Below are 12,770 nucleotides of genomic sequence, written 5' to 3'. Positions count from 1 at the left end.
TCACCAAAATGTTAAAGCCCACCACACTTTATGTGTGCCGGCTCCAAGTCATGAACCTGAAATTCAGTGGTTGTCGTAGGCTGCTGTCTGTTATCTTTGTTTTTCGTTTGTTGTTTTGCCTCAAATCAGGCTATTGGTTTTTACTTTTGAATTATTTCACATTTTGTCAGGTACAAACAGAATGTGGCGTTTGTAGTGAGTTAACTCTCCTCTAACCTACGTTTGATAACCCTCCCACTAATATGGTACAATGTTGTTAAATAATCTCTAAATATAAGTTGAAAGGGACTTCAGTCATCAGATCGATACTACGCACCACAAAATACAACTTATAAAAACGTTAGACATAAAATACCAATCTGAGAGTACTTGCAGAAAACACCGATCTGAGAGTACTTGCAGAAAACACCGATCTGAGAGTACTTGCAGATACTGAAAGCTAGTTCAATGCCAATAACAAATAACCAAAAATTATGTACCCAAGTCAAAATATTAATCAGTACAAATCCAATGGATTTAGTATAGTTAAAGACGTCATAAACAGTCTGAGAAAAACCATGGCCTTATGAAATGCCATAATGTAAGTATCGACAGGATGCACGACTATAAAAAGTGTTAATAACTGTATAGCATAATATATTTACCGATAACAACAGTATTCAAAATTCTAATTGCAGTGTTAAAGTGGTAACCTTTTAGAATAAGTGTATTCCAAGGATCGACAAGTTTATTCGTACCAAAGTTTACGGGCTCTATGAAATAAACTCATTATAGATACCAGGCCATCGTTTCACAAAGAATCGTACGATTTACGTTTACGATTAAACTTACGTTAAGCGTAAGATTTTACCTACAAGTGTTTCACAAAGGTGATTGTAAACGTAACGTAAACTTACGATTACAATGAAAAATGGGTGCTTTCTTTCACAGCCGCGTTCATGTCTAAAAAAAGAATCGTTCTTTCAAAACCAGGAAGAAAATTCATATCATCGTAGTTTGAAATGGTTTGTTTGTATGGTAAATAGGTTTTGTGAGGTAAACATGGTAAGTATCCCGTCTAGTTTAAAGATGTTTTTTTGCTTTGGTTTTATTAAAAAAAAAATGGCTGGTGGTGGTTTTTTTCAAGCCGAGCGTCTGTTTTTGCTGTTGTTGAAGAATGATGAAGTCATAAAAAAACAGACAATTTCATTAGGACTTCGACATTTCTTGATTCCAAATCAATATGAATTTCTAAATGGTTAACACGAAATTATACGAATCTTCAAATGTTAATAATAAATGAACTGGTATAAAATTCGTTAAGCCTTGTGATTCTGATGCATGTCTAGGCTTTTTTAAAAGAGGAACCTACTGACAAGACAATATTAAGACTTGTACATGTAAAAAGTATCTGCATATTTTCATTTCATCTATTATAATACTATGCATTTGCTACTGTGTCATCCAAAAATATGGTCATCAGAAAAAAAAATAAGGCGTTTGGTAAAAAAATGTTTATTTATTTTTATTATTTCCTATATTGTTCTATAAAAGAAACATTGTTCCTAAGTAATTCTGTTAAAAAAATATACATTAAAAAGTAAACGTTTTTTGAAACAGTAACAACACATTATTTACTAAAAGGATCTATTATATGTTCCTCTCTTGAACTCTGAGTAAACACAATATGTAGGTTAGGCCTTATTGAAACCAACAATGACCATGGAGTCGATAATCTTTTATAACGGATAGTTAATTCAGCTTGAACATTTCAATTACTCATTTATTGTCAGCTATCTTACATATACATAATGTGTGATAGTAACCCCAAAATTTTGATTTATTAACCTAAAAAGTAAAAATTTGGAGGACATTAGAGGTATAAATGGACCAATAGGATTCTTATATGAAAACAAAGAGGAACATTAGTGGTTTTTATCATCTTAGAAACCTCTCTGTTTGGATTATTTTAAAACGGAAGCAGTTGAGATGGTGAAAAATTTTTACAATAAAAAATTCAATCTTCCATGCAAAAAATTAATGCGCTTCAAAAATCAGATGAAAATTAAAATCAAGCAGAATTAGACACTTATGAAGCTCTTTAAATGCAAGGCAAAGGAGATGAGGAAATTAAATCTTCAGATGAGTCTGATTTGTTGGACTCTATAGCTGTTAAGAGAAGGCTTACATAGGCTATGCCTGTTGCCCAATCCAATTAAATTTATTTGAATAAAATACTGTTTAAACTAAATAACTGTTAAGCTTTTAGGTCCTGAAGGTTATGTTAATGTGTGATCAGTCAGGGGCGGATCCAGCCATTTATAAAAAGTGTGTGGGGGTCCTAACCCAGGCTAAAGGGGGGGTTCCAACTATATGTCCTCATTCAAATGCATTGCTCGTCAGAAAAAAGGGGGGTTCCAACCCCCAGAACCCTCCCCTGGATCCAGCACTGTCAGTGAACTTGATTTTTTGAGTTACATATACAGAACATAAATTTGTTAAATGGTGGTAAAACATATTTTCATTTGTAATGCCCTTCTTTACTTAAAATATATTTTGAACCCCCTTGAAATATGTAAACTACTTATTTATGTGCCAAAAAAATGATCCCCCAACTTTAAATTTATAAAAAAATTGAACCCCTTTTCCACTTACAGAAAAACTTGATCCCCCCTACATTTTGACCAGCCCGCCTCCCAGGTAAAAAATGATAAGTCCCTAAATGTCTACGTATTTTTTATTAATTTTTTTTGCATCTGGGGGTTGTAGTTTTCTAAGAATTTTTATTCATTCGAGTCATGTTAATTGATTTTTTTAATTTGTGTATCTATAAAGGGCGAATCTTAACTCCCGCTGATGCACACCCGTTTGCCTTAATTACTTTACGATTGTGCTACGGCCGTAATTCAATGTAACTTTAAAAAGAGATATCAGGAATATAAAAGGGTCGTCGCGGTGTTTCCTTCTCATCTGTTTTATTTTATTATTTTCTATATTCTTTTTAAGTTTTGCACATTATTCTTAATTCTGTACATTATTCTCTGTCCTTATTATTTTGGCCTATTGTTCTCGATTCTTTATTTTCTCAATCCATTTTCTGTAATATTAGCCCCTTATATTCTCTATTCTATAAACTCCATTCAGACCCTCTATAACTTTTTTTAATTACAGAACCAGTCAGCAGTTTGTTGCTAATCATTAATGTGAAATAAATAAATCGATACATTAACAAGAAATGGTGCATGAATATGTGTCCATAGAACACCAATCCCCCATTCGCACTATACATATCCATGTTAAATTTGCATATTTTGTTAAACAGTTCTCTGCATCATGAGTTTCATTTTGATGTGATCTCAAAGGAACTCAAACCCAAAATTTAACCTCACACACGCTTTAATTGACATTTTATTGTAAAAAAACTGTCAATTGAAATCTTGGTCAATCCATAAGGACAAGTGGCGATAAGGGTCTTTTTTAGACCCTCCGCAATTTTCATTTAATTTTTCATGTTATAACCGTCGACAAATCGTGACACTCTTGTATTTATTTTATATAAAGTTGAGAATGGAAACGGTTTTCTGTTTGTAGCCAGATGTATAATGGGGGCGGGGGTGGTAAAGACGAATAGGACATGTACATAAATTTTGTATATACGCCAGACGCGCGTTTCGTCTACAAAAGACTCATCAGTGACGCTCGAATCCAAAAAAGCTTAAAAGGCCAAATAAAGTACGACGTTGAAGAGCATTGAGGACCATACTTCCCAAAAGTTTTGCCAAATACAGCTAAGGTAATCTATTCCTGAGGTAACATTCCTGGGGGTGAAAAATATCCCCGTAAACCTCAGAAAATAATATCCCGTTTGTAATATGATTTATACAGGTACAGCCAAACTCAATACTAAATATTTGCATCTATTAAAGAATTAAGTAACGGTTTTAAGATATGTGTGGCAACGAAATCCCTGACTCAATATGCATAGATTATTTTCATTGAAATCTATGATGTCAGTACACACACGGTCATAGCGAAGAAGATGCGAGCGAGTTGGGGTGTATTAACACTGTTAGATTGGGCCAAAGTCTCGCAGGTGTCTGGATTTTCTTATTTCATTCGGAGCAGAAGAAAGGTTTTGTATACATTATAAATCCATAGAACACCATGCCCCACTCGTTTCATCACATTTCGTTGTTCAATCAACCATGAAATCTGGGACAAAAACCTTATATTATATATATGAAACGGTTAACTTTAATGATGATCATATGTACTAAGTTTCAAGTTGACATAAATACAACTTCATTGTGAACAACCATAAGTAGGCGAGGCATAAACATGGTGTCACATACCGGAGAGACCATCTGAATAAAAAAATCTACTTACCAGGAGAAATTACCGTAGTTCAATTCTAATTAAAGCAGGGAGAGGCTTTGTAATATAATCAGATGCTTACATATAAGAAAATGTGGCGTGAGTGCCAATGAGACAACTCTCCATCCAAGTCACAATGTATAAAAAGTTAATAATAGGTCAAAGTACGGCCTTCAACACGGAGTTTTGGCTCACACCGATCAACAAGCTATAAAGGGCTCCAAAAAGGGCTTCAAAATGACTAGTGTAAAACAATTCAAACAAGAACCAGCAGTCTAATCTATATAAAAAACGATAAACGAGAAACACCTATGAACCACACCAAGAAACGACAACTACTGAACAACAGGCTCCTGACTTAGGATATGTGAATAAAAATGCAGCGGGTTTAAACGTTTAGTCTGTCATAGAAAGCCATAATTATAAAATAAGTATCATCAGGACCGTTTTTGAAATGGAAGGTTTCCTTAAAGTCGAGGATCAATTTAGTTATGAAAGAAAAAATATTTTCAAACTATCAGCGGTATCTGTCTGATTAGTTTCAGATACTTATATTCAATCAATGACCTTGTCATATATTTCATCTAAATATCTCGACCGTATCGTATATCATAAAGCTTGAAAAAGTAATTTATTCCAGGGGCTCATCCCCACCCCTTATTATAAAGTAAGTGGCCCCTGCGCTATCAACACTATTTCGGATAGAGTAATTGTAAAAGAATTTGAAAGGAGGCAAGTAACATAAATTCTATATAGGCTGAAGAATAAAGACTACATTTTTATGTGCCTGTCCCAAGTCAGGAGTCTGTAGTTCAGTGGTTGTTGTTAGTTCGTGTCTGTCATGTTTGTTTTTTGTAAAAAATTTTGTTTTAAATTTGGCCGTTAGTTTCTCAATTGAATTGTTTCATATTTTTCATGTCGAAGCTTTTTATAGACGACTATACGGTATGGGTTTTTTTCCTCGTTGAAGGCCGAACGGTTGCCTATAATTGCTACCATCTACTTCATTTGAACTTTAATGGATAGTAGTCTCATTGGCAATCATATCACATCTCTTTATTTTTATATATGTCTGCCTTCCTATTTATTTTAGCATAGTAATGAACTTAAACTACGGCGATATGGGATGCGGGTAAGACATGGGACATAACTCTGCAAACCTGCATTCAGGTTATGTCGTATTTGCTTAGGCGTAAAGCGAACACCAATCAATTAAATATTTGCCTACTTACTCAAGAAAAGACGGCCTTAAAAACATTTTACAGCAAAAATTAACCAGTATATATTTTGACCTACAAGTATGCATTTAGTAATTCGTCGTATTTAATAAATAATCCGTTTACTATTTTAGAATACTAAATATATATTTCCGATTTTTCCTATATGCACATTAATTTCTCGAAGGTATTATTTATTTTACGATTATGAGTTAATTGATCGTCAATAATTTAAAAAAGAATAGTGTACTCGATACACAGATACATTGCATAATTTACTAGAAATTTTATATGATCGTATTGGTAATTTTAATAAAATAACGTTCAATACATTTACAACATATGGTATAATCTTAATAATTAAGTTATGACAAGTTCAATAAGGTCTAAAACCACAATGTACGTTTGGTTGTGCAGAATGTTAAAATACGCAGTCACGTTCGGTCAGAGTCGGATTGTTAAATCAATGCCTCGCATTGAAAGAGTATATACAAGTTTCTCTGAACCCTTGCAACAGCTCTCTGATGGCTCCGTAGTTTGTAGGGAAGTTAATGTTAATGATTAAGTTAAAACAATATCATTAAGGCATAAAACCACAACGAGAGTGAGTAAATCGAGATAACAGATAGTAATATATGTAAGATAGGACAATCTTCGTCCTTTATAATTTTCACACAAAAGACTGACTAGGGCGTTGAAATAAAGTAAACCTAGACTTTTCCCGTATTTCAGTAAAACCCTAACTTAAGTGACCTGGCATCCGTTTGGCCGTCCAGAATGTTTAAATACGCAGTCACGTTTGGCAAGAATCGGGTTGTTAAATTCAATGCCTCTTGTTGAAAGTGTAAAACGTTAGATCTGCACGTTAATAAAAAAAAAAACTTGCAATAGCTCTTTCATGACTCCTTACATGTGTTAGTACCACGTTGGAAGGAAACATTATCTATTCAATTTACCCTTCTTTTCCAGTGAAGTCCAATTTACCGTCCTCTGAATTTTAATATTTTTCAATACTTGTGATTGTCATTTCTCATTTCTTAGTAATTTTTGAAGTTTTTCCTCTTAAAAAAATCTTGCCTCTCCAAGTATGTTCTGCTGCCATAAACAAGAAAAGTATGTCATTTAATATTATTTTGGTATATTTTCAATATTATCTTAATAGCAAAAGGTGTCGTAGTAATACTGTTTTCAGTCAAAAGTATAATTTCCAAGGCGCAATGCCATCTTCTACGACTACATGTACTAGAGCTTGTTTGTATGTACATGTCTAATGTCTAGATCACTAACCTGCTGATAATGCACACAGATAGTAAATTTGATTTGCCTCCCTTTGCACAGAAGATTAAGTTTTCAGAGACGGATTGCATATTTAATATTATAAAGACATTTCTTGACAAACAAACAAAATGTACATTTCCACAACCAAACTGTAAGATAAAAGACTAAAATGTAAATTCGTTTTAAATATTTGTTATAACTAGACAAATATGATGCCTCCTCGGCCATATACATGAATGAAGGTCTGAATGGGAATGTTTGTATGATAGAGAATAGTAGACCAAGACTATACAGAATGAAAAAAAAACCAAAGAATAGAGAATAAAAGGATAAACAAAGATAATAATGGGGTGCTAAAATTATAAGCGTAGAGAATAATGGGGAACTGAAATAGAACAAATAGAAAATACTGCGGTGCTAAAATATAAAGAATATATAACTAATCGATACTACGCACCACGAAATACAACTAACAAAAAAGTAAGACATAAAACACCGATGTGGGAGTACTCGCAGATACTGAAAGCTAGTTCAGTGCCAATAACAACTATTGTAATATACCTGACTTAGGTTTGGGGGACTAAAGACAAGTATAATATAAATAAAACTAAGAGCTTTCAAATTACGATCCTTTTACTTTGGATTCAAACACAAAAAGAGGCTGATACAAGTAATAATCACACCAATCACGGACAAGGCAATACAACAGTTCCGGAAAGTACGGATTCAACATACAGATATACAACATCCCCGCCCAAAAATGAAAAATTCCCATATTTTTCGAAAATGTTGAATTCGTACCCCAACAAAAATCAAGTTTTCATTTATATATGACAATACAACATACAAAATAACAGGCACCTTTAAGCTTCATCATCTTTTACTATTACTAGTTTTATATTTCTCATGTTCGCAGACATGTAAATAACTTCAACATACGTATGACCAAATGCTGGTTACTCTTTAACTTCAACATAAATATGATGTAGCGAAATCTTATAAAGTATAGCATATCATCATTTTACTGAATTTTAGTGTGCTTGTTAAAAAGTGGTAGATATACAGTACGAGATTAGATTCAGTGGAGTCCCTGCTCCTGGCTAATGGTTAGATACACCTTATAATGAACAAAATTTATAGGTTACACTATGAGAAAAAAAAAATCTACTATTGCGCCGACTTTCACGGTATACCATCCCTATCATACACACATGCTCTCGAGTAAATAAAACAATAAAGTGAAACAAATAAATTTCAGCAGAACAAGACTATCAACCAGGGTTATTTCTGAGTCATCTCTTGCACCACTAACACACAAATCAGATTTCTTTTCTTACTGTACACAAACAGATTGGAAAATTTAATGCTCAGATTTCCATCCAATCAGTCATACATAACGTTCGTTATCATACCAAAACAAATCTTCATTAATATTTACTAACAAGTAAATTTAAGTATCTCCGTACTTCATTTCAAAACTTTAACTTCTACCTCTATGATTTTTCAAAATATATATGTTGAGGTATACAAAAAAAAAACTAACCATTAGAAACTCAACTACTTAAAAATACAACAAGAAATCCTATAATATAGCTGTCCTATCTAGTCTAATCAACATATGTACATGTGGACCAACAAAAAAATCATTAACATAGTGAACTTTGACGGTATTTTCGCACTCAGTGTATTTCAGAAAATAATTAACTGTTCCGTTTAAATCTTTTAACAATTAAACAAATTAACTGTCTTAATGAGCCGAAACAGAAAGTTTTATAAAAATTGTAAAATGGAAGTTCTCAAAATGAAAATACTTTTCTCAAAACTTTATATACCGTAATATTCAAATTAGAAGAAAAAAAATAACAGTTCTGTGACAAAAAAAAACATCTTTGAACATATGTTTGCAATAAATGGTATATACTAATCATAAAATTGTTAACACATAAAATAAAATGTATCTTCAAAACAGTTCAGGTAAATTTCTAACAGTAATCAAATAGTAAATCGTGTTTTGTAACTTTCGATATGTCCGATATGCGTGAGATAAATCTCACAGCAAAATATTTCATATACAGCCTTCTTATTGCGATGTCCTGAGATAAATCTCACAGACATAAATCTATGGTATAATTGGAGGTGGTCTTGACTTTAATAAGGCACGCGCCTTCGGTCCTAACTGATTTTCATCGATCCAGATAGCGTTCTGTGCCGGTTCCCCAATTAAATGTGCAAGGTAACGAATATTTCCATCGTGATTTTTCTTTGCTAAAAATCTTTTCACTTTCAATAATGTCCCGTCTGACGCAGAACTTGTATCGGTGCCTGATAAAGTAACGAAACTGTCATCTCTAAAGCGAACAGGTTTTTGTCTCTGTCTTGTTGATCGCCGTAGATTTGGCACTTCTGGAGCTTCGTCGGTGTTTGTGCTAGATTTGTCACTTGTTGAATTATCACGACTTGTTGACGCAGTATCCACGGTGTCTTGTTTGCTTATGACACGATCTATAAAATATTCACATGGATTTGGTACACGAATATAAGCTGGCTTTAAACGGTTAATGTGAACTGGTTGTGGAATAACTTTGTTTGTTTTGGGTTCCGTTAACGAATAAAGATGAGGACTGTCTATGTGATGAATAATATACGGCCCTGCTTGTTTAAGCTTAAACTTCTGACCAGCCCCTCTGGGATCTTTTCCTAAATACACATAATCCCCTTTTTCTAGAGACAGATTATGAGCGGTCTGATTATCCCGTTCAATCATTGATATTTTAGATTTTTCTGAATTTTCACGCACTTGATTTCGAATAAATTCAAGTTTGTCAGCAAACTCTTGAATATAATTGTGATAATCTTTTGGAATTTCTGAAAATGCGGTTTTTGTTACACACGATAAGGGAAATGATGGCCTTTGTCCGTAGATAATCTCAAATGGTGAATATTTTGTTCCTTCATTCACGGAGTTGTTCATAGAAAAGACGATACTTGGAATAAAATCCTCCCAATTTGTATTGGTCAACAAATACGGTGTAATTCGCTCTGCTAAGGTTCTGTGTGAGCGTTCGCAAGTTCCCAAACAGTGATGTGTAAAACTTGGTGTGAATTGTTGTTTGATATCTAAAAGTCTACATATTTCTTTTGTGCATTTTCCTATCATCTCAGATCCATGATCGCTAATAAGAGTATCAAAAACACCAAACTGAGTGATTATTTTATAAAGTGCATGCGAAACAGTAATTGGGTCAGAATTTGGTATAGGCTCTGTAAAAATAAACTTGCTAAACATATCGACTGCAGTACACACGTAACTGTTGCCTGACTTAGACACTGGAACAGGACCAAAAAGGTCAATTTCCCAAACTTGAAAAGGACGAATTGGAGTCTGAAAAGCAACAATGCCGGCTTTAGTCTTTCTGGTAGTCATTTTACGACACTGGCAAGCATGACATGATTTTATGAAGTCGGACACTTTTCCTGCTAAATTTGAAAAATAATAATGTTCCCTTATCAAATCTACTGTATGCTGAATCCCGCCATGGCCTCCAAGTGGTGAATCGTGGTAAAGCGAAATAATTGTTTTTACGGCTATTTCAGGTAATGCAAGCTGATACTGACAAAATTGTTGTGTTCGCTTAGATCTTGCGACTCTAGTGTGAAAAAGCAAGCCATCGAATAAAGAAAAATCTCCTGTTTCAAGTAGAACTTTACGAGCTAGTTTTTGTGATTGTGGTAAATCACCTTTTTCTAAATATCGGAAAATATTGCAAAATTGCGGGTCATTAATTTGTAACTGTTTTATACTTTTCGGACTGAAATCACAATTTCTGAAAATTTGCAGCGATTCTATTTTCTGTTGGACAGTTTGCTCATCCGAAATAAAATTAACATCTGACAAATCGTCTACAGTTGCCGAAACTAGGCTATCACTATCGGGTATATTTGTTGAGCTGAATGCCGATTGGCTCTCCTCGACGGTATTTGTAATAAATTGATCATTACAAGGACTTTCGCCTGAAGTGTTCATCATAAGGTTCTCATCACTAGTCTGAGAAAATCTTATTTCCCCATTGGAAGATTGTATAGAATTTTCTTTTTCGGAAACTTTTGCAGTTGAGTCGGACATGTCAGACGCCACCGGTTTCTCGGCTATTGATAAGGGTTGATTCGTACGAACTCGTTTCTTTGTAAATTTGCGAGAAACACAATCATCGTTTTCCTCTGTATCGCCATCATATTCAAAGTCAGTTTGTTTGAAAGATTCACTTACTGGCCTACTAAACAAATTCTGCAAAATATCAATATTATTAAGCTGTAGCTCGTCGGTGTCACTTGATTTGTCACTACACAATAAGCTTGTAAAAGGCATTCCATTCGGTGTAATAATATTTCCGACATTTTCGGTGTGATAGGGGAAATATGGATCAAGCTGGTCCGGACTTTCAAATCCTGTTGTTGACGATTTGTTAGGCGCACGTGACAGAGCGTCGGCGACTTGCATGTCTTTACCCGGTTTATATCTCAATTCAAAATTAAACTGCTGTAATATGGCGATCCATCTTTCATAGATTGCTCCTTTTAACTGTTTTTGAAAAAGTGGCTTAAGTGCTTGGTGATCGCATTCAACTATGAATTTTTGTCCCCTTAAATACATTGAACAGTCTAATATTGCTGTTACCATACCAAGAAGCTCTAATTTCGTGGGACCGTAAGACCTCTGCCATTTACTTAGAGACTTTGAACCAAAACGAATAACGCGTAATTCTTCGATAGTATCTTCCGTTGGGTGGTGTTGATATAACATATATCCTATTCCTTTACACGATGTGTCAACTGCAAGGTAAAACGACAGGCTGTACTTCGGGAACGCAAGAACTGGAGAGTTCACTAGTAATGACTTAACTTTCTTAAAAGCCTGTTCCTGTTCGATTCCCCATTTAAATTTTACAGATTTTTTCAGTAACTTGGTCATTGGGTCAACTTCCGCACTAAAATTTTGAATGTACTTTCGAAACCAGTTGAAAAGTCCAATGGTTCGTCGTAAATCTTTAACTGATGTTGGCGATGGCATATCAAGTACTGCACTAACACGATCGGCGGAAGGTTGAATTCCGTCTTTTGATATCAAATGTCCAAGAAAAACACAAGAACTTTGTGCGAATGAACATTTCTTTGGTCCGAGCTTTAATCCGGCAGTGGCAAGACGATTGAAAACTTCATTTAAATCACCAATATGATCTTCAAATGTTTCAGAAACTATCAGTATATCGTCCAAGTAACATAAACAAGATCGAAATGTTAAGCCCTTCAAAACTTTGTCCATCAATAGCTGCATGGATGCTGGAGCAGAACTTAAACCCATTGGTAAACGGAGAAATTTATATGATCCAAAACAAGTGTTAAATGCAGTATATCTTTGACTTTCCTTTGAAATAGGTAATTGGAAAAATCCAGAGCTCAAATCTATAGATGTAAGAAAAACGGGTTTTCGGTCAGAAAAAGATTCGGTTAAGTCTTGTAAATCAGGAATTGAATACCGGAAGTCTTGACATTGACTATTTAAGTACCTAAAGTCACAACAAAATCTAAACTGTGACAAACTTGTTGATTTATTTATTGAATTGTTTTTGGGTTGAGGTCTCGTTCGTTTAGATACAAGAACTATCGGACTAGTAATCGGTATATCTTCCGTTTCTTGAACCGTTGAAATAATACCTTGTTTTAGTAATTCATCCAAGTGATCACGTAGTACATTTTTCTTGTCCGGTGATAATCTATAAGGTTGCTGATGTTTGGGTTTAAAGTCCGGTTTTAAGCAAATGTTATGTTTAACAAGTTCCGTATATCCTAACCTTGGATTTTCATCGGTTACAAACAAATCCTTATACTGAATCAAAAATTGTGATATTTGCCGCTGTTCATCGG

This window comes from Mytilus californianus, unplaced genomic scaffold (assembly GCF_021869535.1).
Source record: "Mytilus californianus isolate M0D057914Y unplaced genomic scaffold, xbMytCali1.0.p SCAF_4, whole genome shotgun sequence".
Taxonomy (NCBI): Eukaryota; Metazoa; Mollusca; class Bivalvia; order Mytilida; family Mytilidae; genus Mytilus; species Mytilus californianus.
Note: the sequence above shows the minus strand (reverse complement) of the source record.